General features: G+C 40.5%; 1 protein-coding gene across 1 annotated transcript in view; it reads left to right on the top strand.

The window, feature by feature from the left end:
• Positions 1 to 26,103, top strand: part of LOC135883987 (glypican-5-like) — a 632,305-nt gene that overhangs the window by 42,853 nt on the left and 563,349 nt on the right. The window lies entirely within an intron of this gene.

Below are 26,103 nucleotides of genomic sequence, written 5' to 3'. Positions count from 1 at the left end.
CTTTGTTGTATCTGGGCCCAAGTGCTCAGCACCTTGCAGGATTAAGCCTTTAAAAGAACTTAAAATATGCTAAACTAGACCAGGATTTATTTGATTAATAGAATGAGCATCATCCTGTATACTCAGTGTTATCAGCAGATTTGTAGAGCTCTTGTCTAGATGCTGCCTTTGGGGGGGGGGGGGGAAGATCTAAAATAAATAGAAATTAGTACATGGCTTAAAGCAGTGTGTTTCAACCAGTGGTCCATGAACTCTGGGGTCAACAGACTAAGATTTTCTAAGGGGTCCGCACGCCATTCAAAAATTTTTAGGGGTCCTCAAATGAAAAAAGGTTGAAAACCACTGGCTTAAAGTATGACCATAACAAATGCTGAAAGCTTAAAAAGACAGTCAAATTACAAACTAAAAGTTTGCTTTTACTTTTGGATGTTACGAGCAGGAGGGGGACAGCATGAGAGACATGGCATTTTGCTTTATTTCACAGTTAATCTTCAAAAATGCTTCAATATCCCACATGGCTTTAAAATCCGGTAGCAAGGCCCTTTTGAGCAGCCCTGTGGTAAAGCGGGGAAATACGTCGGCATTGTTAAATGCTGGTGAGTGATTCAAGTGATCTTTCAGTATCGTTTTAGAATAAAGATACGGTCAGAATAGATTAACCTATCAACCCCTTAGGTCAAGCCAGCAGTTTTATTCCTTGATGCTGATGAAGCCTTTTGAGGAAAGGAAAAGTGTCTTTGGACATTTCAAGTAGCTTAAATTTCCAATCGTTTCTTAGAAATGGGCAAATAGGTTGTTTATTGCAAGTTATGGACTGTCTTCTATCTAGGTTAGGTGAGAACTTTTGATAATGTAACTTTGCTTTGTTGCACCGAGAGCTTCATTTGTTCTTTAGGTTTTCCTTTGCACAAAACCAAAGTTCCTTTCTTCATGTGACATTCTGTTGCTAAGAGTGGTATGATACGGGACGCTTACCAAGAGAGACCTTTGAATTGAATTAGTTCAGTCCTTTTTTCCATTTTGTTTTGCTGCTGTTTTGCATTATTATAGAAAGTCAGGGCTGCAAACAGATGAATCAACTTAGTCTCAACAAACCTTGTTTTAAAGGGCCTCAGGTCTTCCTCAGGCTTGGTGCTGTAGAAGCAATAGAGCATCAGTCAAGATAGAGTGGCCACTTCTCCGGTTGCTTATTTTTGAGGGTGTCTGCTGTTTGTGAAAGTTTCTTTGCCTTCTTGAATGTTTTACAAGATCTCCCCCTTTTAGAGGGTAGCTCGCTAGTAGGCCTTGTTGCCTACTCTTGGGAAAAATAAGCCTAGATGCTTTTATACACTCCTACAAGTCAAAACCATTGTATTATGCACACTTTGAGTGTGATTCTTAAAACTATAATACAGCTTTTAGGATGGGATTTTCGAAAGGGCTCAGTGTTGGCCGAACTCTGCTCCTGTTGGAGTCAGTGGGAGTTGGACTTTAATGCGAGACTAGTTTGGCCAGTGCTGAGCACATATGAGAGTTAGACACAAAAGCGATGCCCTGGGTTAAAATGATAAATGCATGTTTAAAAACCCTCCCAGTTGGGCAATGTTGTTTCTCATTTTGCTGCGTGGAGGCTAAATCCCATTTACTTAGATGGCCGTAATTGGGTTATAAGGGTACGTCTTCACTACCCCCGAGAGATCCATTTCTACCCGGCGATCCGGGCGGGTAGTGTAGACTAGCCCTTAGATCGATCTCCCCCCCCCCCCCTTGGATATTTGATTAGAGAGGTGATTTTGATGCAAGCTGGGCAATATGAAGAGGGTTCAACTGAATACTCTCTCTGACATGCATGTGAACCCCAAAAGGTTGTCTATATTTTGGACTGAGGAGACTTCATTTTATTTTTATTTAAAAAAAAACACAGGTATTTAAATTATTCTGCAGTCAAAGCTGAACTAGAACTATTTTTAACAGCTGCCAGAGTCGCGCAAAATGATTAGTGTATAAAACTCAATTAAATGTATTACATCTGTGGACAGACTTGTTATTTTTGGATTAGTGCCCATTTCAGACATATGGACAGCTTTAGCACTACTGCTGAATCCTTTTTTTCTTTAAATTTTGCAATATGAGCAAACCTGTGCTTGTGCAAACACTTAATAAATCAAACTTTCACATTCTGCAAATGTCTTAGCTTGTGTTCCTGCCTCTTATGTTGTTGCTGTAATACCTGAGTGGAATAGGAAAAGGGACCACTTGGTCTTGGCTACAGGTCTGGCAGACACCTTTCCTGGTAATGTTGGGGATGGATGGATTCTGGTAGGCTGATGTCAGCTGGCCAATTGGATCATGAAAGGCACCACCAGTAATTGGATTCTACGGTGATGAAAGAGACAGACACCCTGTCATCTGAATCAGGCCCTGAGTATCTGAGATGATGCAAAATCAAAAAGTCTTTGTGTATATGGCACATTGTAAAGGTTTCATGGGCAAATTCCTGGATTTATTATTATTTAACATGTTATATCATGGAAAAGTCTAAAAGCCACAACCGCTGTGCAGACATCTTGTTAATGATGGTCCCAGCCACAGTCCCTGGCTTACAGTCTAAAAGAGAAGATTATGAAGGTGGATGGGACAAGCAAGTGGGCCAGGGTGGAGAAAAGAGTGCAACAAATGAATAGAATAGAATGTTTACAGGTCTTAGTCGGCCAGGTATAGTGATCACAGCATGCCAACTTCCTAGCCACTATCTGGTTGTACTTTACCATATGCAGTATGGGAAAATTCAATCCGTCCCATCCCTCAACCCCACTGTCCAGCAGATCCTCCTTCCCCAGCCTGGGATAACCAACTAATCCTTTTCTTACTTTTAAAATGAACAGAATCTCAAATGCAACCTTATCACTAACAAAGCCTTTCATTCTTTAATTCATTTTGATAACAGAATATCCTTCCTTGAGCTAAGCATTCCTTTCTTCAACCTTTCTGCTTGCAACTCAACAGCTGAATTGCTGTAGGTTAGAGTACAACAGGTTTTGCTTGTGGTGATACTACACATTATTTGACACCTTCCCGGCCACAGCTACCCCCCGTCACTCCCCGCACTCCTCATGGGGAGAGTTCCAAACAAGATGACTTGGATTCATTGTTAATGGATTAAAAGCAGTGCGAGTGTGGAGACTGAAAGTTGCTGTCAGAAGAGGTATCAATAGTCTGACAATAAAGCTTTGTTGTGTGCAGACAGCAGAGAGAAACCTGCCCTCCCTTCTCAGTGCCTTTTCAATGGAGCACTAACAGGTGCTCTGTATGAGACCACAGAAGGTTGGCTCTGCTCCTGTCATCTTACAGTGAGGCTAATTTGTGGTAATGAGAATCCAACTGCTAGTAATTTATTCATTTGGCTGATGATCTCTGGGGAGAGGCGGGACAATGTACTTTGAAACCTATACCAATTTTCAGCCCCCAAATTAGCAGGTGTTAGAGCTGCCAGAAAATGATTTGTATGAGTTTGACGGTTTCTGACAAATTTGGTTTCTCACTGGCATATTTCTCTCATATTTTATTTACTTTTCACAACAGATTACAGGAAATAGATGTTTACAGGCGCTGAATGAAACACTGTTGTGTGAACAAAAGGATATTGGCCATAAAGCAATGTTTTTATTCTGTGGGTCATAGTGTCAAAGCACCCCTACTACTTAACATTTGGGTCTCCCCCTCCAGATTTTATGTGTCCCCCTTAGGGCTCTGTTGTCCTATTAGACACAGCTGTAAGGAAGGAGCCATTTGAGTCAACGGGTGCAGTTCTTCCCATGGTGCCCTGACACACGGGGAATTCACAGCTGGTGCCATTCCCTGGCCCTTCCTCCCCTTCACCCCTGAGGTGTCTGGAGGGGCTGTGAGGATGGCTTTCCCTACACAAAGTAGGGAAATGCAAGGTGGAGCGATTCCCTGTTACTATTGTATTGTTAATAAGAGTGCCTAGATTCCCCACTGAGACTGTATGCATATTAAGGGACAGTCCCTGCCCCCTCGCCCCCCCCCCCAGTTTGTGATCTAAACAGGCAATAAGTGGGAGGGAAAATGGAGGCACAGACAGGTGGAGCGACTTGCCCAAGATCACCGAGCAGGTCCGTGGCAAACCAGGCTCAGACCTAAGGACTCCTGACTCCCAGGCTAGCGCTCTGCCCACTAGACCACTCTGCCTCCCACTTTATGCCCTTATTACAAAAGCCAGGTTCAGTCTGGCCTTTTCTCAGTGCAGACAGTAAAATGACTGACAGTGCAGTAATGAATGGGCGCTGAATCTTCATGTCACTGGCGTCCCTGCCTGCATGACAGCTGGCATCCTAAGAAAGAAGTAATGTAACTAGCCAGCACCGCCAGCCTCCTGGCTGGCCTATGAAATGAGCATTCTACATATGAGTTTGCTGAGTCACAGGGCTGCTGACACATATTTACTGAACTTGGAAATACTAGCTTGAAAGGTGGGCAACTGGTTAGCAAAGCTGACATGCAATGAAATTTACAAAACAAAAAAAGACTTGGCTGCAGAAATACATTCTAGTTTGTAGTTAATTACTATATGAAATGTAGGCACAGTGTGGTGAATGGATGCCATCCAAAATCAATGAGCTATTTTAAAAAAAAATCCTGCCTGTGGTTTCCATTATTTACTGCTGGATAATAGAGAAGTAGGAGTCTCGTTTTTAAATAGTTTTTTGTAATCTTATAATTCTTGGTCTTTTATCCAGACAAACTGTTGCACACCCCTATCCACATGCATGACTCTGCTAAGTAGAGTCCTGTACCCTACTGACCTACTGAGCTGAAAGTTGGCCAGGATGTATAATTTTGTTTTGGCTTGTTGAACAGAGGGAGACCAAGGAGAGGCTCCATTGGAGTATTTCTCTTCCCCTCCTGTACATGGTTCAATCCCATTCAAATGGGCCAAATTATCTCGGTTTGTAGCTGTGAAAGTTCTTATTTTTTAAAAAAATATTTGTCTAAAAGGAAGATTGGAATATTCCTTTTAGCCGTGGCATCTTATGCATGATGAGCATACATAGTCTTTTGTCTCCTGTTGCCTTTGTGTTTTGCTCATGTTTACCAGTTGGGATGGCACTATATCTTCACAGGTATAAGATATATTTGCTTACATCAAACTCCATCATATTGCCACTACTGTCTGTTTTATTATTAATAACAACACCGAGTTCTTTATAGCACTTTTAATTCATAGATCTCACTTGACAAATATTAGTATCATTTCCCCATTTTAGAGATTGAGAGATGAGATGAAGTAACTTGCCCAAGGTTACCCAGCAGGCCAGTAGCAGAGCCAACAATAGACTTTAAGTCTCCTGAGTCCCAGTCTTGTCCATTATGAGAGGCAGTGTAGAACAATGGATTAGACACTGGCTTGGGATTCTGAATGAAGTTATTCATCCTCAGGGTTATGACTGTACCCCTCCTTTCTTCATTTCCTCCATTGGCTCCCTCTCACTCTGTGCATCAAGAAACAGACAGAGAATACATAAGCATTATGAACTTCCCATTACAGCTTCACTAACACTTTCAATTTAGTCTACATATGGAGAGTAAAAGTTCAAACTTCTTTCTGATCAGTGTCCTTTTCTCTGCAAAGTATAATTCGTTATATTGCTGTGTCCAATATTCCCTGAAGTTCTAACATTTTTATCTTCTGAACATGTAAAATTAAAAAACCTTTGAGCTGTGCCAGGGAGCATCACATTGTGAACGAATGATTATTGAGCTTGCCCTGCAGTGTGCATCTTGTGTATACTTGACCTCCAAACTCTTCAAATGGAATGAGATATTTGTTTGGCTGTGGAATGCAATAGGATTATTTTCTTGGCGCCTATGCAATACATTACATTGTCAGAAGTTGTACATGACTCTCTTTCTGAGTTTTAAAATTCAAACTGACAGATTTTCATATGAAAAACGATTGCAACTTCTGACACCATAGAAGAAAAGTGTGGCTTGTCTACTCTGTGTTGCCTATTTTACAATGGATGTTGTGTCAGTGTGGTAATTTACTACACACAAATGAATGCAAGGAAAGTGTTTTAAACATTGCATCCAGCACTACTGAATGTAGTGATATAAATCTTCAAGTAATAGGGGGGGGGGGAATAACAAAACTATAGTCTAGTACAGAGCAATAACATGTATGCTTATATGTAGTCCAAACTGGAAGAATTGAATATTTTGTATGGTTTGGATGGTATTTTTTATTTATTTTTTTAAAAAAAGAATAAGTTAACAGTGCAAGTTAACACTCAACCAGTCAGGCTGTGTGTTGATAGTCCAGATCCAGAGAGCAGTGGCATTTCCAGAGCTCTCCTACAATGGCTGGTAGAATTTTTATCTTTAGATAAAACAAATGAGCCTGGGTTTCCAACAAGACATGCTTCTCATGCAGTTTGGTCACTCATTTTCTACATGATTCAGCACAAGACTCCCTACATATTTTAGCATGCAGTAAGGCTATCCGAACTGTGGCTAGAAGATCACTTGTATTGCTGAGGTCCTGATCTTCTTTTGTGAATATAAAATTGAAACTAATTTTGGGAAATCCATCAGCACATGTGTAAAGTGGAGGGAGGGCAGAGATCCTCAACTGATGTAAATGATCATAGCTCCACTGACGTTACTTACACTAGTTCTGAATTAGGCCCAACAAGCAGGACAAATGCCTGTATTAGTCACACCTGCTTCTTTTCACTGTTCTAGTTTATTTTCCCCAGGCTTCTAGCAGCTGGAAATCAGGTCCTCTTCTTAATTTGTTTTCATTGACTGCTTTCTAACTTTGACTCTTTTTAAACCCTGTTTTTCCTGAAGTTGTTGCCAGTCTGAAGAAGTTTTCTAGAATCTAACAGATTCTACTTAATTTTAAAAATCCAGAAAACACCAGCAAGTCTTCTCTTTTCTAATATGAACAATGACAGCTTTCCTGATAGTTCATGTCCGAGTGGGATAGAATGTATCACATTAACATCATCATACTGTGTCTTACTATGAAAAAGTTCCTCTTGACTCAACTGTAAACGTAAAATGGCACTGCAGGCAACTAGCGGCTTATATCCCAAAATGTATAGGATGATTAATTTGTAGAAACGGGACATTATAAAACTGCAGGAAAAGTGATATTTTGAGTTAAACCGAGGAACATTCATCAAGTCCATTTTTTCATGTGATGCCTCAAAATCCTCTTTCACAGTAATACTTTCTTTCCAAGCACATATCTTGGTCCAGTTGAATAACTGTCAGGAGACCTGTGTTCTGTGTCTGACTCTACCCCTGAGTTGCTCTGTGACCTTAGGCAAGAGCCTTTACCTTTCTGCCTCCAGTTCCCCATATGGACAATTGGGATAATGCCACCCCGATGCTTTGAGCTCTGTGGAGGAAAAACACGACACAAGAGTTAAATATTATCAAGCTGTCTCTTGGAACTTAAAGATCTAGATAGAGAAGGTGAATAAGGATGTGCAATAAGGAAAGTATGATGACATCTTGTGGATGTGTAGCCATCAGATCAAGCTCACCGTGGTTAAGACAGAGTTCTTAAGTTTTCCCTCCCCCACCGCCTTTTTTGATCACTATGGACAATACCATCATCTTGGCCTGATGCTCAGCCCAGTAACATGAGAGACTTCTTTGACTCCAATCCCTCTCTAGGTCCTCACATCCAGATTATGTCCAAATATTTCTGTTTTTTAAGCATCACATATCTAAGAGGCAACCTTTCCTATCCATCCACACAGCTAAAACTCTCGTTCAGGCTATCGCCTTGCGTCTTGATTACTGCAACATCCTTTTCTCTGCCCATAACAGATGCAGTCTTGCCTATCTCATATCCCTTCAGAATGGTGCTGCAAAGATCATTTCACTAGCCTGTTGTTTTCATCATGTCACCCCTCTCTCAGAATCTTTGCACTGGCTCCCACTTCCTATCAAACATAAGCTGCTTGTCTTCGTTTTCAAACCCTTCACGGTCTATCCCCAGCCTACCTATCCACTCTCATTCTCTATCGAAATGTTGACTCCTGATTCCATTTGGAAACAAACAAGCACTTCTGTGTTTTCTCCTATGCTGCCTCTTGCATTTGGGAGGCGTGCCCCATAAACATCTGCAAAGCTACCTCACTATCATCCTTCAAATCCCCCTTATAACTCTCATCTGCCTTGATACCTACAAAACACTTGATAATGGTTATGGTGCAGGTGTAGGGTGACCAGATGTTCCAATTTTATAGGGACGGTCAAGATATTAGGAGCTTTGCCTTATGAAGGCGCCTATTACACCCCACCGCCATTCCAATTTTTCACATTTGCTATCTCGTCACCCTATATGTTGTGTGCTGACACCAATGCTGGTCATGCTGACCAATCTCATTGTTTCCTTGTATTTTCCTTTTGTTTCTGCCCATTGTCTTGTATTACACTTTAGTGCAGAGACAGTCTTTTTGTTCAGTGTTTGTACAGCACCTAGCACAATGGGGTCCTGCTCCATGACTAGGGATCCTAGTTATTATGGTAATACTAATAATTAATAATATAATAATCTGTTGTTAGCCTTGGTATTTGTCTTCTGAGTTTTGTGGGGGTTTTCTGGATGTACTAGGAAAGAGCTATTTTTTCCCTTTGGCATTTTGTTATATTGACTGTGATTAAGAGGGAGATATTTAAAAAACTGAAAAATCAAGAGGGGTAAAGGGAGGAAAAGGTATCCTAAAAATTCAGCTGATTTTCAAATAAGCATTCAAAATAGCAGCCTCAGATGAAAAATTGAACAAAAACCTAATGGGAACACTTAATCCTAGCTCTCGATTATAAATCACTGTCTTGCAAACCAGGTCCACTGACATAAATCATGTCCAAAGAAGTCATTACATGATCACTACAATTGGTAACGGACTGCATTGCAAACATCATCTATTTCCTTTTAAATGTAGAGAAGACCCTTGTATCAGGTCTTATAATTAATTACACTGAATTAGGCTTATCTCAGCCAATCAGAGTACAGGGATGCTGTAGCCATACTAGTGGATAATAGTACAGTGAGCCGTCTGTTACACTGTTTCATGAATCCTGTGTGCAAGTCTGCTTTGTGTCATCACTATGTGGTTATGTTTCAACTGTATGGTTTGCAGAACCCTGTACTCTGGATGACTGACAACCATTGTAAGCCAAGCAGAATCCAGGGACTTACATAATAATTACACAGTTATTTCTTAATAGCAGTGCTATGAATATGAAAATATTTCTCCTCTGATTACTAGAAATGCACTGCTTGGACTCCTATACTGAGATATTTGATTTTTAGAACATCTGTGTGTATTGGTAGGCTACTTTTAAATATTCTCAATATAAGTATTGAGAAAGTACACATTTAGGATCAGGAAACTTAATAGAGGATTTGGTGACCTTGATTTTTAAAATTATATGTCAAAAGGCAAAACCTAATTACACTAAAAACTAGTTTTAGTTTAAAGCCAAAACAAATAAGATAAGATCAATTTAACCCATGTAGCCATCTGATTGTTGTTGGGTTTCCTTAGTCTGTCTGCCTGACTCTGTATGTTGGTTCTCATCTGATACCTGAATTGTAAGCAATTTGGTGCAGGGACTCTCTTCATTATCTACGTATCCAGTGCCTAACACAATGGGGATGGCAGTGGGACCTTTGCATGCTACTGCAGTACAACTAATACGTGATGTAATGTGTTATTTATTTGTTCATTTTAAATGTTCGGGTTTCCCTATTTCAGCCACCTATCATCACAATTACCATCTTGATTCATATTTCTGTGGGAAATCAGGAAAGAGTTAACACTTGAAATCTGCTGAGTGCTAAATTTGCAGAACAATTTAATGGGGATCTATTGATCAGTGTGTGTGCCAATATTTTTAATGTAACTGGCTTTAAATGACTGCAGTGCATTTCTTCAACACTGTGAAAGTGCCCTGGCTGGCCATTGCCTCCTCCCCAGTGTATGAATGCACAATGGAGGATTAAGTCGATAGATAATTGATGGATAAGTCCCAAAAGAAGGGAAGCACAAAGATAAATGAGCAAACAGTCTATTCATAAAAAGAAAATGTGGAAAAACCTACAAAGAGCAAAGCAAGCAAATAAGATTGAGGGCTTGTCTACATGGGGAAATTGACCGGAATAGCTATTGCGAAGTAAAATATTCTGGAATAGCTCCCTTAGTGGACATTCTATTCTGGAATAATTAATGCACTTTCAAAGCAGGTCAATTCTGGAATAAAATCACTTTTCTTCTACAATAGTGTCTCTATATGGGAAGATATTCTGGTCACTTTCCTCTTGTAAACCAGCCCTAAATCCTCTGGGCTTCACTGGGATACTAGCAAGTGCTTGCTGAATGGGGGCATTGGCAAACACATTGTTCCTTAATGCTTTTATGAGTATATTAATAATGTAGCCCAGATTGCAATGGGCCTAATCGAAGTTTGTGTTCAGATTGAAGATTTTAGACCTGGCAGGGTTTTAGTATACTCCAATTTTGATAATTGATAAAATCTCCTCCATGCCAAAGGTAGATAATTCATCCCAGTAATGGAAACTGGGGGCAAAAATTTAAAAAACAGGGCTTTAGGCAGCTGCCAAAGACAACCTGCAATATATAACTAATAATATTTTAATGACGATTCAGGATTAAATTACACATCCCCTTCCCTGCCTCCTAAAGAAAGGTGATTAATTGGTAACTTGGTTTTGATGTTTTATTAGTCTGTTATGAAATTGAAAACTGATCAAGCAAGCCGTTATACTCCTTTTAGATGCACAATTTAACATGTCCTTTGAGGAAGAATATATGTTATCGTTATGTATTATTACTGTTGGGCAATTCAATACAAGTAGCCGTTGGAGGTAATCAACTAAAGATGAAAGAGTTGGTTTGCAGGCAATTGTCACTTTACTCTCATTGTCACATTTTTATGCTTTTAAAAGAAAGTGAGTAAGTGAGACTGACAAGGTTAAGAGAGCAGATATCTGAAAGGGAATGTGTTCTGCAGAAAACAATAGAGGCAAATCTTAGCCCTATAGCCCGGTAATAACAATGTTCCATTTCAGCTTGCCGCATTACATCACCTGCCCACTGCAGAGTGTAGATGAATGACTTGTAAAAGAATAAAAACAACTTTTCAGCATAAAATGGCACTAGGAAGTATTTTTTCATCACACTGAATATGTTCCAGGAGGGAAATGCACAGTCGTGGTTTAGATACTTCTAAATCCTTTTAGAGGAAAAATGTATTATTTTAAGAACAGATAAGCAACAAATGAATCTTTTCTAGGATGTTTTTGTATTTTTTTAAATACTTTTTTATAGGTTTTACTGATTGGAAATATTGAGAGCACGTTCTGGGAGGATAGATTTTTTTTTTTAATTGTTTGGAAAAACTGTTAAATTACAAGTTGTTAACAGAAAATGGTTATTTATTTGTTATGGGACCCCCATCGCAGTAGGCACTGTACACAAATAACCCTAACCCTACCCCTAGATACTTTACAGTCTAAGTATCACACAAGAGACATCGGGTACAGACAGATGGGAGAGTACAAGGAAACAATGAGACAATACTGGTCAGCACGCTAGGTAGTGGTCTTGGCACTTAAAATTACATTTTTTCCCAAATTTAAAACAAGGTAATGTTTACCTCCCCAGATCCAAGTCCGGGGTTCTGGGCTTGGGTTGCAACACTTAACATCATCTCCACAAAAAGCTTGTGCCCTTCAGGTCACACTGTATGTCCTGTTTGTTCCCAGGTGGGGGGTAGGATTGAAGAGATGAACATGCTTCCGGAACGTTTTCTTTTAGAAAGGGAGCAAGGCAGATCTAGGAAGGTTCACACTTGTGGACATTGGTCCCTAGATTGATGCATTTAAAAAGTTGTATGAAATAAAGGAAATGACGAAGCTTGTTCTGAAAGGAAGGAAGGCAGGCAAAACTGATTCTTCATAGACTTGATTTGTAATTGTATACCTTACATGCAAAGCACATACAACATGTTGGGATATATGTGCTTTATTATTATGTCTCCTTATTCCTTCTACTTCTCTCTTTTTTTATGCTTGTCCTCGAGATGTTCCTCTTGGAGGTGATGGAGAGAGCATATCTGCCTGGAGGCGACCCCCCCACCCCAGTCCTGGGGAGGGTCAGCCCATTTTAGTGGTCATTGTGCCACAAAAATAACCTAATTCCTCTGGGTCTTATGCTACTCTTACTGCAGTGTAAATTGGGAGGAGCACTACTGATGCCAGATGAGTTAAACAGGAGTGAATGAGAGAGCCTCAGTCCCTTAAAACTTCCTCCCTTTGCTAATGTTTTCATCATTTAATGAGGATATAAATATAAAATATTTTGAAGGTGTATTGTGGCACATCATTAACACCTGGGGCTAGCTGGTCAAACACAGGTTTGACTAGGCCTGTTGCCAAATGAGCATGTTAATGTATGTAAACACAGTTGTCAGCAAAAAGTTACTCTAGAACAGACTCCAAAACCATTTTGCTCATTTTTCCCAGGTACAAAAATGTCCATACATTTATTCATGTGCAAGTTTGCACTAGTGTGAAACTAACATGGACTTCTACTTCTGTGCCTGTCTATCTGTTGGATTACCTTTCCATGTTTTTAGCCTTGCATATGGAGCGCAAATTTTTGGAAATGTAGCTATTTGAATGCAAGCCTTTTCTTTATTTCTGTTTGTTTCCTTTGGGCATTTGGATTTATTCAGTGTAATATTACATCCACAGTTACCACCATCCTTACATAAAGCTTAAGATGTGAACTCTAAAATCAGATGCTTGACTATAACTACAAAACAAGTTGCTAAATAATCTGAAGTACTTTGTAATGTATGCTTAACTGTTTTTGCATAAAGGAGTATCAAAGTCTACATCAGCAGATGCAGAATGTGGCTATCCATGTATTAAATGGAGCGTACAACTGCTTCAAGTTCTATAGTGGGTTAATGCTCATTTTCAGTGTATATCAGGGTGCTGGTGATTCTCTATAAAGTTCTATTGGCTGTCTCTGAGATTGTCTCCTCCCCATACTCCACCATGCCAGATATGATTGGCTGGAATGCTTTTGCTGTCTGTCTCCAGGATGAAGCATATGTGATTTGTTTGAAGGAGTGGGTTGATTCTGTAGCCCTATTGATTGGGCTTTGAAATTTTGTATAGATATTCTGATAAGCTGTCATAACTATAAAGGGAAGGGTAACAGCTCTCCTGTGTACAGTACTATAAAATCCCTCCTGGCCAGAGACTCCAAAATCCTTTTACCTGTAAAGGGTTAAGAAGCTCGGGTAACCTGGCTGACACCTGACCCAAAGGACCAATAAGGGGACAAGATACTTTCAAATCTTGGGGGGGGGGGGGAGAAAGGCTTTGGTGTGCTCTTTGTTTAAGGGGTTGTTCGCTCTTGGGACTGAGAGGGACCAGACATCAATCCAGGTTCTCCCCATCTTTCTAAACAAGTCTCTCATATTTCAAACTTGTAAGTAAAAAGCCAGGCAAGGCGTCTTAGTTTTACTTTGTTTTCTCAACTTGTAAATGTACCTTTTACTAGAGTGTTTATCTTTGTTTGCTGTACTTTGAACCTAAGACAGAGGGGGGTCCTCTGAGCTCTAAGTTTGATTACCCTGTAAAGTTATTTTCCATACTGATTTTACAGAGATGATTTTTACCTTTTTCTTTAATTAAAAGCCTTCTTTTTAAGAACCTGATTGATTTTTCCTTGTTTTCAGATCCAAGGAGTTTGGATCTGTATTCACCAGGAGTTGGTGAAAGGAAGGAGGGGGGAAGGGTCAATTTCTCCTTGTTTTAAGATCCAAGGAGTTTGGATCTGTATTCACCAGGGAATTGGTGAAAAGTTTCTCAAAGCTTCCCAGGGAAGGGAATGGTGGCAGCGGACCAGAACTAAGCTGGTAATTAAGCTTAGAAGTCCTCATGCAGGCCCCCACACTTGTACCCTAAAGTTCAAAGTGGGGATACAGCCTTGACATAAGCATATTGCAAATTAATGTATAAATAAATATGGGACAGCTTTAATCTCTATTTATCATCCTCTCTCTTAAATATCTGCCAGGTTGTGCTGCAAGGAAGTTACATGGTGGTGTAGTTTAAGAGAGTTTGGGGTCTGGAAGAGTTAGTAACACACACTACTGCTTCACTGCAAACTGCATTCCTTACCAGAGCGCTCTGATGCAATCCCTCCCCCCCCCAACAAGAGCTTTGTTGAGTGGAGAAGGCAGAGGTGCACTAATCCATCCTTTTCTCTCACCCATAACCTTCTCCTCTTGCATCCTGAAATGATGCTGAGTTCCCAGTCATCAGGTCTCTGGTGGAGGAGTTAGAGGGGTGGAGCAGTGGTTGCAGGAGAAGAGCAATTCTATGGAAAAAGGGCATGGTGAGGAAGAGGGACTTTTGGGTGCAGAAGGATAATGGGGGGAATAAAGGTTCTTGCTGAGGCCAGAGGAAGGATGACAGGGGCAGATAGCGTGCTCAGGTGCAGTTCAGGGGTGCGGCAGGAGGAGTGAGAGAGAGGGGCACTAGTAAAACAGTGCTGCTGCTTCCTCACTTCTCCACCCAATGTTCCCTTCTATGACTCAACAGAGAAGAGCTCGCTGTGGTTTGCTGCAGTGGAATTCCACAGGGAGCAGCAAGGCTGGTGAGACCAGGGTTTGGAGATGAAGAATTCGGGGGTATTCCCCACTCCACTTCCTGTGAACCTCTTCCTATCTGCAGGAGAGGAAGGCCCCTAGCAAGTTGTAAGGGCACTCATCAGCCCCCACACTTGTGAGGCTAGTAACTGAGGTTCGCATTTGAAAGGAAAAGGGCTAGAGAGACTGACTGACTAATGAATAAAAGCTTGTGTCTCTAGCAGTCACTTGACATGGCATGCTAAATTCAGAATCCAAAGGGGTCTGCAGAAGCGCATTTTATAGTTTCATTTAAGTCATTCTCTGGTTGAAATGGGGAAAATAATGCAAATCGATCATGGTGATCAGATAACATAAATCAACATGGATTTTTACTGGAAGCAATAGGCATCAAAGAGCCATTAATTTAGTATCCTTGGTATTGCTCCTTTGCATTCAATGGCTGCTGTTTCTATTTTGCACTTAAAAATCCTTGGGCTAATTATGTATGTCTACCAGAAACATGCTTACTGTAACTAATGTCAGATGGCAGGGGAGGGGCGTCGGGGGATCTTCTAATTTCTCTACCCATTCTTGTATTGGTGACTCTGAAGTCTGTTACTATACATAACTTTCAGTTTACAAAAAGTGGAGGTTTACTATAAAATCAACAGCCTCTGCCTGCTTTGTGGATTTCAGAGGAGAGAGGGGCCAAGCAAAGCAGGCTGCATATCAGATTCTCCTTTTTTGTGTCCCTGGCGCTCTGTGCCATACATGAGGAGACAGGTGTTGCACCGATATTGATGGCTTATTCAAGGTTTAGGGGGCTACAGATTTTGGAGGATATGCTCCCTCTTGAGCATGTAAATCTGTATGGATATTTGCTGCTGCTTCATTAGTCATACTACCCCTGGCAGCAAAAACCCAGCAGGATCCATGCTGTCCATTGATTGTGGCTGCTCAGTAGTAGCAGCAGCGTAGGGACCTGGAGAGAGGTAATAATGAGTTGTTACTCCTGGCCCAGATTTATGTGTGGAAAGCGCGGCAGAGAGGAGGGGATAATGTCTTTTGGGAGAAGCATCCCCCTTCCTCCAATTGCTCCCACCCATCTGGACCCCCCTGGGGAAGGGACATCAGCATGGGGAAGGGGAGAAGGTGCCCTAAACGTGTTGCTCCTTACTTCCTCTGCTTAAGGGGGAGAGATGCACATGGAGTCTCCTTCCATGCATGGCTCCGCAAGGGGACAATCCAGGCCATTCTGATAAGATACGTCATTCATGTAACAAACAAATATTGATGATTTTCTGTCTAATAACTCAGAGGACAATCAACAGTCATCCTGAATGTACAGATTATTTCCTTTGAAAGAGGACCTTGGCGTCGGACCCTCGGCTGGCTCCACCAGCTTCCGGGTTGATATGCCAATTTATACTAGTGGGGAAACCCAATAGACTCAAAGATTCTGATTCAGCAAGTCACTTATAAGGCCCAGATTTTTGAAGGTATTTGGGCATTGCTGTGCTCAGTGTTGCAATGCCTAAATGTTTTTAAGAGTCTATCTCATCTGCAAGAGGAGCCTAAATTCCATTCTCTTTCATTGAGACTTAGGTTCCTAAGTGCCTAAATTGCTTTTGAAAATGAGATTTAGGCTCCTACTTCAGTTACATGTTGCAATGCTGAGTGGATCAGCGCCTAACAACCTCTATAAATCTGGACCATAAGCACTTGCTTAACTTTAAACATGTATGTAACTGCCATTGTCTTCATTGGGAATAAGCCCATGCTTATGTGCTTTGCTGCACAGGGGCCTATGGGCCCAGGACTGCAAGCCTTTACACATGTGAGTAATCCATATGTACGAGTATTATCCCATCTGATTGTATGCTTGAGTTAGGAGGACTGGGCCCTTTAATGGTATCTCTAGAAAAAGAAATGTCTAGAACTCCCATCTCTCAATTGTATTTCTAAAACTCCAGGAAGCAAGGCATGTTTTGAATTTTTTTTTTTTTTTTTTTTAAGCTACTGCAACACAATGTACCTTCTTCAGATTTCTTTTTAATGGAAAAAAGAACAAATTGAATATATTTCTATATAGTAACATTTTAACCCTGTGGTCAAAACACCAGTCCTCAAAAACAAAAGTGGATGTAAATGTACAGATATTAAGGGCATTTGAGGAATGTTGCTTTTTACTTAATCCTTTAAATGCTCCAAAAAGATCTCATTCAACTAGAGCCAACTATAAAACAGTACTTAGAAAAGATAATCTTGCCTAAATTAATGACCAACAAAGGGAAGTTTTAGGGGTATTACTAGATGAGTTTGAAATTAAAAAGACAATAAAACAACTGCAGGAAAAGAAATCCTTTAGCCCAAATTGCTTTGCTATTGATGTCTCCCGGACTTCTGCAGATCAATTCATTATCCCTTTAAAAATGTATAAGGTCTCTTATGAAAGCAAAATACTTCCCTTGAGTAATTCATAAACTTGGAAAATAACTTCCTCTCTTCTCTTTTTCTGATGTGCATGAAAGCTAATCTCAGAGATAAATTCACATGCAACATTTATCTAAAATATTGACTGTCGGGTTAGATAGTATGCGGAATGACGAAGCAGGCTTTGTGGAAGAGAGATGAGCCTCAGGAAATCCTATTTATGCAGCAAAACCAAACATTGAAACAATGATGATTTTGTTAGATACAGAGAAGGTGCTTGACAGTATGCCGTTGCTGTTCATGTTTCAAGTTGTTGCCAGATTTAGCCTAGGTACGGAATTTCATTGTGGCTCAAAATACTCCATTTGATTGTCTGCTATTGCTATTAATGGAGATACGGATAGATGGCTTGTCAGCATGGGTCAGAGTAGCTCTTACCAAAATGAATATTCTTCCTCACCTGGTATAACAAATGAACATGTTCCCCTATGATTTAAAACTATTAAAAATAGTCTTTACACAATTGAATGAAGCATTCACCCAAGGCCTGAATCAAAGCTCATTAAAGCCAGTGGGAGTCTTTCCGTGACTTTGCGTCGGCCTTCTAGCTCCTCGTCGGCATGAAACAAACGTGTACCTCCTTTAAAAATTACTAAGAAAAAGAAAGGAGAGGCTTTAATTTCCCCAAACATAATATGTTATTGGGAAGCTGAATGGAATATATTGCTAAATGGCAAATGTGTGAATCATAGTTAGCATGAGTCCTAATAGGCCAGTAATACTGAGAAACCTCTTCTTCGCAACCTGCTACTTGGCCCAAAAAAACAGATTATTGAGAGTAGAATTACTTACCCGCTCATGCAGGGGGCCTGCAAGAAAGCAAGAATTATTAAAATAAAATGTAGCATGTTGATGGGATTTTTTTTATCCTTTTTGAAACTTCTGATGTTTCATTTGAGTTTAATAATCATATTTACAGGAACTGTAATTATAAGAGGAACTAAAATCTAGCCTTGTGAAGGTTTAGTCCAAAATCAAATGAGATTATGATGCTATATATTTTATTACATACAAGCTAGAAATATTAATTAAAAATACTTGTTTCACAATTCTAAGACTATAGGGTTGGATCCTCACCTGGAGTAAATTGGTGTTATTGTATGGAATGGAGCTATACTGATTTATAGTAGTTGAGGATCTGGCCCACATTGTCATTGACCAGGAATCAATTATATGAAATACTGGGAGGAAACCAATACTAGTTTGATACCAAAATGTAAGGACAGAAATTTATGAAGACTTTTGTGTATTGAATGATACTAACAAGTGTTGTCATGAAACAATTAAGGTTGTAACATATGTGACATAAAACTGGTCTGCACAAAGGCCCCATGAATAAGTGGGGCCTTTGTGCAGAGAGCTCTGATCCTTAGCGCCCATTGACTGCTAAGAATTGGTTGAAAAACACTGTTTAGAAATTTTTCAATTGGAAAAGAAGAGCACATTTTTAGTACAAATGTTACAAACTTTCCAGGGTGTTTTTTTTTTTTTTAACTGGCTCTGATTTTTAGTTCTGTACTGAATCTCCTTGATGCAAAGTTATCCTCAGCAATATTTTAATGAATTTGGTATTTCAAGTAGGAATACTTAGGAATTCAAGGACAAGAACCAGAGAAATATAGGAAAATATTAAGTATTTGGGTGTTTTTTTTTAATCTACATATCTGAGAACAGCATGTTTTGAAATAGTCAGCTGATGCATGGCAAAGATAAAATAAGCTCAGAATGGCCTAGGTTGAAGGAAATCGCAAAATAAATTAATGAAGGTTCCTGAAACTTCTTAGTTATCTGTCATTCTTTAGAGTCTAAATCTGCTCTTACTCACATTGGTGTGAATCTGGAGTAACTTGGCTGAAGTCCATCAAGTTACATCTGCTTATAGCTGGTATAAACGAGAAGAGTGAGGCCCGTCATGATTTATCCCGTGAAGGTTGACACAAATCTTATCTGAAATCTCTTGCCTCTGCGCAGGGGAAAACGTTCATTTCCTAGTCATCACTCAAGGCAGTTAGATAGTTTTATCTAATTTTATAATCCATCTCAACGGAGTAGTCTTACAGCTATAAACATTATTTAAGGATGTGCTTTTCTATGAGTTTCTGAGTTCTCATCAAGGTCTGCTTCTCATGCCGGCATCTTGTCTTTGTTTGTGTTTGATCGTGGTTTATGACTGTTGTGGGTTTTGTCCCCACATTTTTCAGCTTATTTTGAAATCAGTGAAACATAAAAAGCCAGTTGTGGAGAGGCACAGAGCAGTTGGAGAATCCCCCTGCAATACCGCTGGGTTTGCTCCCACTGCAAGTAGCAAAGCACCCAATGGGGCAGGAGTAGGAGTAGGTTTGAATGGCAGGCAAAGGGACACAACACCTTTCAGGGCTTGGCATGTGGTTAGAGGAAATGTAGCAATCTGATATTCCTGGGGGAAGTAGGAAATATTTACTAACAAATATTCATGTATCCATCTTTATTGCTTTGACAAATAGGTGTTTAAGCCAAAGCCTGATAAGACCAAAATCATGTGAGAAGGATAGGGAGACCACAAACCTTGTGCAAAGTGACCCATGCACACTTTCCTTTCAATCTGCCTTGTTTGGAGAGGGGATGGGGTGGGAGTTAGGACTCACTGGAACCCTCCAGCCCCAAGGAAGGCCTTCCCCTTTTATGCCACTGCCCTCCCCCTCCTCTCCCATGCTGACATAGCTCAGCACTTAGCCAAATCCACCTTCTGATAGCGTTTCAGATGCAGACTCGCTTAATGCTGCTTCTGGGAGAGGTGACTTAGCCACAGCTGTTCACCTGGATGTCTGCTGCCACCGGAGTGGCGGGGCATGTGTGCGTGCTGAAGAATGTGACTTCTCCAGACTACCCCCGAGCACCAGAGGTGCCTGATCCCTGGGAAATCCATTGGGGAATAAGGAATTATGCCTATAAACCAACAGTCTTCTCCATTCTATGCCCCTGCAGTTGAGAGCCATCCTTTTAGTTTCTCCTCAGCTCAAGGAAATGGAGAAGAGTTTTGTCTCTTTCCTTGAGTCACCTCCCATTGCTGTCTTCCTGCTGATTTTGCAGAGAGGACAATGTGTTTGGGTGTATCAAATTTGAAGTAACACTCCTGAAGATCAAAATACTGTATGAGGAACAATTATTCCTGATGTGTTTATGAGAACCCCCAAGGGAAACAGAACCATCTAATTTCAGGGCAGATCCTCAGCTGTGTTGCGGGTGGGGACCAAAAGGGGAATCAGTTACAACTCCTTGATCTTGGGGTGGGGGACAAAGTCTACTCACAGAGCTCTGACAGCATGACTAGGGCCAAAGTGAATAAGACTCCTAACCACAGAACCATCTTTCTTTCCCTAGGGCATGTTCCTATACTTTTTAATTTATGAAGGGAACAGCCATTTTATAACTAATGTGTGTCCATTGCAATATATCACCAATCAGTTGTACATCCCTGCTGCATTTACTGCTATCTAGTCACAAGCTAATATGACAAGTGTAACAGGTGTACTTCGGCTATGCCCTTTGGTGGTCCGGGCCACCATTCACCACATTTGGTGACAGCCAAATTTTTGCTTTCATGATTCATAGTTTAAGTAGTACCTTCCTCTGCAAGTAATCCCACTGTTTTCTGTGTAACTGCTCCTGGAATAACCTACTACTCAGTACGGCAGAACTAGACCCTGTATGTTTTCCACAGGTGTTTGCAGGTTAAACAGGAAAGGAATGTATTTCTTAAATCTACAAAGCGGCTTATCTGCTGCCTATCTTCTGCAGTACAGTAATGCACTAAACTCTGTGTACATCTTATTTATTCTGCTGTTTGAGTTCTTTGAGCCCTCAGATCAACAGTGCTAGGCTGGTTTCCTTCCGCAGCAGAGCCTCTGGAGGGTGATTTTACACAGTTGGGATGCAATCTGGACTTCACTGGGACTCCTCGTATGCTTAAAGGCATGGCTGGGTTTGAGTGAGATTGGTCCATTTCCCCTTTCCTACACATTTAGTTTATCCCCCAGGAAATGAATTTTAACTGCTTTAGGGCATTTAAGATTTACAGATTAACCATTGGTTTTCCCAGATTCCTGTATATGATGATTTGTTTGATTAGTGATTTGGTTCAAAAAATGGAACGAAACCTTTATGGTGATGTTTAGAGTTATTTGGACAAGTTTTCATCTTGGCTTGTTGTTTCAAACCTATGAGCGGCTACCAACCCATGCTTCAGATAATGCCATTATGATCTAGTGGTATCTGGGTCTGCTTTAATGTTTGGATCGTAATAGTGAAAAGGCCCTCCACTCATTAGTCCTATTTTTGGCTTGCCTTTAGCCCTGCTTGCAAGCATCAAGCACTGGTTTGTGTGGGATTTTTAACCTGATCTCATTCACATTCCTTCTGCAGATGTGTCACCAGCCTTTTTCTGGAAATAAGGGGACTTCTCACATTCTTATACATTTCCTCAAATTTACATAAAATTAATTCACTAAATATCTGTTTTATATGTCGGGCAAAGAACAATTGTGAAGGTTTCTTTTTTCCATTTTCCACAGAGGAAAAATAATTGTACCACTTGAAATACCATCCATTGGTCTAGGTATTGACACTGTGTTTGTCACCATGGTATCTGAGCACCTTTGTTGGTTGGTTAAGATACATTTAACTGAAGCACTCTTCTATAGAGGTGGCACTTCAGAAGCAGCTGTTTAAAAGAAATATCCCCTTTATTATGGAGAGGTGTGTAGTTTCTCCATGGCTGAAGCTAGCTTAGTTCTATAAGCCTGATTATTTATTTATTTATTTATTGTACCTCACCTCCCACTTCAGCAAAATCAAGACCATCCACCTCAAATTTCACATGCTGAATTTCATTCCAGGATAGATTTTTTTTCCCCTGGAAAGCTTGGAACAAATCACACAAGGGGTGAAATTCACAAGGGAGACGTAGGCCCCCGAGTCCCACCTTTATGCACTACTGGCATTCACAAAACCACTGCTCAGCTGCCGCCTAACTCTGTACGCACTTAAAATTCCCTCGGTGTCTAAGTTTCCACCATTAAAGTGCTCAAAGTGCCTACGTTCGGCAGCTGGGCATGCCACAGACATCTCATTCCTGCCACCACCTAGCGGCTCGGCACCTAAGTCCCAGCACAACTCACAAATTAGGCATCCCAGTATCTATCTTGCCTTTTGCACCTGATCTGGTAGGAGTGCTCTGAACATGCCTAAATCATACAAAAGTGGGGGTGGTCCCCTTATAACCTTTATCCCAGTGGTTAGGGCACTCACCAGGGAGATGGGAGACCCAGGTTCAATTCCCCCTTCTGCTTGATGTGGAGAAAGGATTTTAAGTTGGGTCACTCACCTTCCAGTGCCCTTACCACTGGGCTATGGTATATTCTGGGGTGAGTGAGTCAGTCTCTCTCTCTCTCTCTCCTGTTGAAGCTGTTCTAATGTGCATAAATAATTAACTATTCATTGGGGCAGACAGACTAAGAATGACACTATAACCCAGTGGTCAGAGCACTCATCTGGGAGGTGGGGAGATAGGCACCTAACTCCCTTGGGCCATGCTCCTCTCCTTGGCATTTTCTATTAGCTAGCTTAGACAGCTCCCCATTCAGTGTGCTGGCTTTTGAGAGTCCCATTCTTAGATTGCTAATTCTCCCCATGCATTGTACTGGGGGGCCTAGGTCAGGGTGCTGAATTCCACTAGGTGACAGGGTACCATCTTCCCCTTGTGAATCTTCAAGGATTTTTAGAGACAAGTGTACTTAAAATGTTCTCTCATTCACTTTTCATGGACTTTTTTCTAAGCCTTTTCAGCTTAGCATATTTTATTGATTAATTAGCAGCAATATGTTTCCAGTGTTCTGTTCTGTACTGGTTCTTGTACCACGCTTATCATGGTAGTACCTTTGCACCATCCAGTAGTCCATTTAGCAATGTGATTAACGTCTGTCGTTTGGTTTGTTCTCTCCAATCACTCCCTAGAAGGAGGATTGTGTGTTTGCAGTGGAATGTTTTGTTTCAGTAGGGTTTTATTTTGTTTGTATGTATGAGTTGCTAGGCGTGTGTGTGTTAGAGAAGGCAGGTAGAAGATGCACGCCTTACATTTGGAGTTGAAGGTGATGAGGTTTGGGATGGTCCTCAATTCCTTTAATCCATGGTCTCAGACAAGCTCCTAAAACAGCTCTGGCTCCCACACTGCTTTATTCTTCTTGTAGAGTTCCAATGGGCCAGAGGAGCGGACTTGTTGATCCCAGTCTTCATCCTGTGGTTTAGGTTCTTTTAGATATCCTGGGCCCAGGGCACTGAGTACCTTGAAGATAAGGGTCAAGACTTTGAATTTGCCTCAATATTCTATTGTGTTGTGTGTGGATCCTCAAATTAAAATCCAAGGTGTCCCTTAGAATTATATTTCCATGCCTGATGAAGACAAGTGTTTATTTCCGCTAGTTGTTTCAAAGTTTCAACACTTATATGATCAAAACTAGCTCTTGCCATTAACACTTTTTAGAAAATGTGAGTGGGTCACATGTAAAGGGTTAACGAGTAAGGCCCCTGATACTGAAAATCTTTAATTTCTATTCAGGTGCCTTAAGTTAAGCAGTTGTATAAGTGTTTGCAGGATCAGGGATAAATTGGTTTTAAAATATTGTAACTGAGAAATGACATTTTGTTTGTTAAAATCTGAAAGTTGACAAATGGGAAATAGTTCTATATTTATTTCTCTGGATTTTGTATCTTTCTGTACATTGTAAAGACATCAACAAAGCAGGATTACAACTCCACTGTACAGTGGTAGGTCTGGATTCAGCTTGTGCTTAAGCATATGCTTAAATTTTATAAAAGTCAGTGAGATTTAAGGTTGTGATTAAATGTTTAGTTTAATAGATGTGGACTTAATGTTGTTAAAGATAAGCACATACTTAAGTGATTTGTTGAATCTGGGTCTTACTGAATACATTAAGTTGAGAAAATGCATATAGTTTTTCAATGCAAACCAAATGTTGATATGCATACTAAAACCAGAATGAAATGAAAAACCCAGAATTTAAATGCTTTTTCTACCACAGTTGTGGAAAATTATACAATAGCAGTTCAGCAAAGGTTCCAGGACTGCTTAAGGAGATAGATACTTGCTAAATTTACCAGAGTGTTGGCATATCCCCTTTCCAGGCAAGTGAACCCATGATAAATACAGAGCAGAGAATATTAATCTCTATCCAGAGTATGTTAAATAGTACAAGTTTTATAACACCAGTGCAGCTCTGACTCTTTGCATCCCTTGCAAATTAGGTTGCTGGCATCAATCATTTGTGAAGAGGGTTTTCATAGAGTTTAAGGCCAGCAGAGACCATTAGATCATCTAATATGACCTCCTGTATTTCGCAGGCCATAAATTTCACCCAGTTACCCTTGTATTGAGCCCAATAACTTAACAGCTTGTGTTTGACTAAAGCATAACATGTGACTGGCTAAAGCATAACTTTCAGAAAGACATCTAGTCTTGATTTGAGGACATCAAGAGGTGAAGAATCCACCACTTCTTTCAATAGTTGGTTCCAGTCATTAATCACTCTCACTGTTAAAATATCTGTGCCTTATTTCCCATTTGAATATGTCTGGCTTCAGCTTCCAGCCATTGGTTCTTGTATTAACCTTTCTCTGATAGATTAAAGAGTCCTTTAACAGTCAGTATTTTCTCTCTCTGAAGATACTTATTCATTGAAATCAACTCACCTCTCTATCTTCTTTCATTCAGCTAAACAGGTTAATTTCTGCACCCTCTCCAATTTTTCAACATCCTTTTTAAAATGGGGCCATCAGAACTGTATGCGGTATTCTAGCATCGGTCTCACCAAGGCCACATAGACCTACAATGACTTCCCTGCTCATACTCATTACTCCCCTATTTATCCAGCCACAGATCGTATTCGCCTGTTTTGCCACAGAATTGTGCTGGGAGCTCATGGTGAGTTCTTTGTCCACTATGATCACTGGATCCTTTTTAGAGTTGTTGCTTGCCAGGATACAGTCCCCTATTTGTAGCTCTGACCTGTATTCTTTATTCCTAAATGTATGACCTTGCATTTGACTGTATTAAAATGTATTTTGTTTGAATGGGCCCAGCTTACCAAGCGATCCAGATCACTCTGAATGAATGACTGTCCCCCATCATTATTTACTGTTCCGACAATCTTTGTGTCATCTTCAGATTTTATCAGCAGTGATTTTATATTTACTTCCAGATCATTGATGAAAATGTTAAATAGTGTTGGGCCTAGTACCAGTCCCTGGAACCTGACTAGGGATAGCTCAGTGTTTTGAGCATTGGCCTGCTAAACCCAGGATTGTGAGCTCAATACTTGGGGATCTGGGGCAAAATCAGTACTTGGTCCTGCTAGTGAAGGCAGGGGGGCTGGACTCGATGACCTTTCTTTCGGGGTCCCTTCCAGTTCTATGAGATAGGTATATCTCCATATATTATATATTATATTAATGATGATTCCCCATTGATGGCTACTTTTTGAGATCTGTGAGTTAGTTGGTATGGTATGAAATGTGTTGACCTGCAATTGAATACTGCTATGTCACAGGAGTGATGAAGTTAACACAGACAGAGTGGCTGTCCATCCTCATGCATATCTTACCAACATCCTTCTGAAGAGAAGCAGAAATAATATGTTAGTACAACTGTGCGAGAATGAACATAGCATAGATTAATATAATTTGTGGGGAAGAGTCAACATGGTTTTTGTAAAGGGAAATCATGCCTCACCAATCTACTAGAATTTTTTGAGGGACTCAACAAGCATGTGGACAAAGGGGGATCCAGTGGATATGGTGTACTTATATTTTCAGAAAGCCTTTGACAAGGTCCCTCACCAAAGGCTCTTAAGCAAAGTAAGCTGT

The sequence above is a fragment of the Emys orbicularis genome, chromosome 9 (genome assembly GCF_028017835.1).
Source record: "Emys orbicularis isolate rEmyOrb1 chromosome 9, rEmyOrb1.hap1, whole genome shotgun sequence".
Taxonomy (NCBI): domain Eukaryota; kingdom Metazoa; phylum Chordata; order Testudines; family Emydidae; genus Emys; species Emys orbicularis.
The sequence above is the reverse complement of the archived record's forward strand: the minus strand, read 5'-3'. Positions and strand labels throughout refer to the sequence as shown.